At 41.7% G+C, this 3,902-nt stretch overlaps 1 long non-coding RNA gene across 1 annotated transcript; it reads left to right on the top strand.

Moving 5' to 3' along the window:
• Nucleotides 1-961: 961 nt before the first annotated feature.
• Nucleotides 962-3,902, top strand: LOC116577785. Its single transcript, XR_004280613.1, has 3 exons — nt 962-1,208; nt 2,360-2,417; nt 3,769-3,902. It is a non-coding gene; the product is annotated as an uncharacterized LOC116577785 (long non-coding RNA).

Raw genomic sequence — 3,902 nt, 5'->3', positions numbered from 1 at the left:
TATTATTTTAAAACCTTTCAAATAAGCAGAAAAACAGGGAGTAATACAGCAAACACTTGTGTACTTATTGTCCATTTTCAACAAAGGTAACATTTTGCCATGTGTGCCTTGATCTTTTTTTTCCCCAAGAAAGAAGTAAAATATGTCAGCAACAGCCCAAGTCTTTAAATCTTTCCCTCTTCCCATGTCCCACTCTTCTACCCCAGAAGTCACCTCTGTGTTATAGCTGGTGTGTATTTTTATTATAACCTTAATACTCTAACTGCATTGCTGTCTCATAGTAATACATACAAGTGTTTGTTTCTATAAATTGCTTCTTTTCATGCAATGTTGTTTGTTTTTTTTATTTAATTTTTTAAATTTATTTTCAGCGTAACAGTATTCATTGTTTTTGCACCACACCCAGTGCTCCATGCAATCCGTGCCCTCTCCAATACCCACCACCTGGTTCCCCCAACCTCCCACCACCCCCCCCCCCCGCCACTTCAAAACCCTCAGATTGTTTTTCAGAGTCCATAGTCTCTCATGGTTCACCTCCCCTTCTAATTTCCCTCCACTCCCTTCTCCTCTCTAACTCCCCTTGACCTCCTTGTCCTCCATGCTATTTGTTATGCTCCACAAATAAGTGAAACCATATGATAATTGACTCTCTCTGCTTGACTTATTTCACTCAGCATAATCTCTTCCATTCGTCCATGTTGCTACAAAAGTTTTTGAGATTTTTTTTTAAAGATTTTATTTATTTGACAGACACAGATCATAAGTAGGCAGAGAGGCGGGCAGAGAGAGAGGAAGGGAAGCAGGCTCCTCGCCGAGCAAAGAGCCAGATGTGGGGCTTGATCCCAGGACTCTGGGATCATGACCTGAGCCAAAGGCAGAGGCTTTAACCCACTAAGCCACCCAGGTGCTCCAAGTTTTTGAGATTTTCTAGTAAATCCCAATGTACGAATGTGGCTTAAGCTCACAGCAGGATCACCTGATTAGGGAAGTGTCGTAGTGTGATCTCATTTTAGCATTTGTTAGGAGCGTGAACTTTACCAGTTAATTTATCAATATTAGTAAGATAAATAACATCATGCATGTGTCTGGTATGTTTTTATCCCCAGGCTCCTAAAGTTATTATGTCTCAACATTATGATGCTAAGGCAGACCTGTGGAGCATAGGAACAGTGATATATCAATGCCTAGTTGGAAAACCACCTTTTCAGGTAGCCGGACTTTTTATTTCTGTGCTCAGTTTTGGGATCTTCTCATTTCATAGTTGCCTTTGACTTAGAAAACAGGGAATACTTTGAAAATGGTGTTTTTGATTCCCTTGTGACTTGTTTTGATTTTGTTACAGGCAGAAACTGCTATAGTGAACCAGAACATCTTTTGCTTTTCCTTTTTTTATCTGCCCGCCCCCCTTTGTCATTGGCCTGGGCATAAAGCTCGCTTTATGTTTCCCAGGTTAAAGTGACAACTAGCCAGGGACAGGACTGACACCCTGGTGAGAAGTGATGTGAACAGTGATGTTCCACGCTTCCTGCTTAGCTGGGTCTGGGAGACCCTGCACTCCACATGAGGGCTAGGTCTGGTCCAGGAAAATGAGCCAAAAACGCCTCCAGCTTCCTGGTCCTGGCACTGCTGGGTGAGAGAAGGCTAATGGTCTAGTTTTGGTGGACATTATTTGGGGTTATTCTTCCCTCTTCTCCACTCCCCTCACATCCTGTCAGAAAGAGGCCCTCTAGAACTAATCACGATGAGTTCATACTGCCCAGTTACAGGGAGGTTTTTCTGTTTACTTGAACAGAGTAAACAGAGTAAAAAAGGATGTAAAATCAATGCCCCGCCTGGTTTAGACACTTAACCCTCTCAGCCCTGTTGGGTATACAGAGGGGCAGCAGGAGGGGCAGGTGGAGGGGGGCGCCACTAATCCTGCAGCTCTTACTGTGTGGGAGGGCGGCATCTGCTGTCCAGGAGGGACTGAGAGGCAGCTCTTTGTTTCTTTCCCTTCCTTGTGCCCTTGGCAGTCCTAAGAGAAAATATACCCTGATTTTACACAATAAAAATGTAGGTGCTGGGCCGGCTGGGTGACGTCCAGAGTAGTGGTTCTGAACTCTTCCTAAGTTTCAGGCTCCTCTGGGAGGCTGACCTCGGCAAAGATACCCTAAGTCCAGATAGGCAGAATTCGCACAAAGTTCCAGAGGTTCTTAAGTTCCTGGTGCCCGTCTGTGGCTCTTTCTGCAACCCAGGACTTTCAGGTTCAGAATATGTGCTTTATAACAAGCATTTGAGCATGGATCATGTGATTTGAACTTTCTGCCCCCATTGTCTAGGGAATAAAAGCTTGTTTTTGTTTTTGTTTTTTTTTAAACAGGCCAATAGTCCTCAATACCTCAGGATGTTTTATGAAAAAACAGGAGCTTAATGCCTAGGTACATGTTTGGTTATGTTGGGTTTCACTGTCTGTGAATGCAGCATTATTTGAATTCGTGTTACCAGTTTCCAGTCTTGAATCTTTCTTCAGTTGATAGTAATGGGAGAACATTCATTTTAACCAGAAATCTGAAAATTACTGGTGCATCACAGGTGCCTGGATAGTGCTGTGCCTTTTTTTTTTTCTTTTTTAAAATGTAAAGTATATTTAAAAGGAAAAAACACACACAACAGAAATTTTACATGTTCTTGGGGGGAAGGGAAACACAAACAGAACAGATGTGTATGAACTAGGTGGTCAGTCCCTCCCTCAGTCTTCCCTGATCTCCAGGATGACATGGGCTGGCTCTGTACCTCCTGTAGATATGTACATGTACACGTTTCATACAATTACATCATACTTGGCAAATTGTTCCACAACTTTTTTTTTACTGTACAGTGTATCATAGACACCAGTTAGCATCAGGATATAGAGAACTTCTTCATTCTTTTAAAAGGTTCATATAGTTCCATGGCTAAATGTGTCATATTTTGTTTAATCAGATCCTTGTTTTCATTTTTTGGTTACTCCAAACAGTGTTTAGTGAAGTGTGTGTGTGTGTGTGTGTGTGTGTGTGTGTGTGTGTGTGTGTGTTGGTGTACAGTCCTGTGTATTTCTTTAGGATAGACTCCTGGACATGGAATTAGGAGACCACAAGGGATGCTCTCCCAATTAGCTAATGCAGCACTGCCACAGAGTGCTTGTTTCCCCAGGGTTTCACCAACACGGGATGTTATCACAGCAGGTGCCTCACAAACAGAAGGGGACCAATTGGCTCTTTAATTTGCATTGTTCCCTTTACTAGTAAAGTTGGTGCTCTTTCATTTGTCTCATGTCCTTTTGTAGTTTTTATTCTGTGAATTGCATGGTCCTATTACTCATTTTTCTATTGGTTTGTCTTTTTCTTAGTGGATTTTGGGAAGCTATATTATTTCTCACTCGAATTGGAGCTGTGCCTTTTTCCAGACAATGGGAGGTGGCTCTTCTTCTAATAGAGAGTTCTGGCAAATATGAGTGCCAGGCTGATTGTGCTTCTAAAGAGCTTTATGCCTGCACATACTCAGATAATATCAATAAGTACAATGCAGGAACCTCCTGAATGGATGCCCTTTCTCAAAGGCAATTGCTTAGTGTTTTGTTTTTTGTTTTCTTTTTCTTCTGTAAGGAATGAGGCTTTACCATGATCTTCTTGGTTTAAGATGTGTTTGTGAATCTGCATATACATTTTCACTTACCATCGTGAAAGCAAAAGTCATGTGGTTAATCTGTATAAACTCACCCCTTGGAGTCTTTTTCTTCCTTTCTCCCAGTATTCCCAGAGAAACTTCACTTTACTTGGCTAATCTCCTCTTGGGTTTGCCTCAGAGAAACCAGAAAGATAGAATGGACTTTGGTAAGTAATATTTTCAAATTCTGTGTGCTTTCTAATTTGATTTTTGTGTAT

The sequence above is a fragment of the Mustela erminea genome, chromosome 18 (genome assembly GCF_009829155.1).
Source record: "Mustela erminea isolate mMusErm1 chromosome 18, mMusErm1.Pri, whole genome shotgun sequence".
Classification (NCBI taxonomy): Eukaryota; Metazoa; Chordata; class Mammalia; order Carnivora; family Mustelidae; genus Mustela; species Mustela erminea.
The sequence above is the reverse complement of the archived record's forward strand: the minus strand, read 5'-3'. Positions and strand labels throughout refer to the sequence as shown.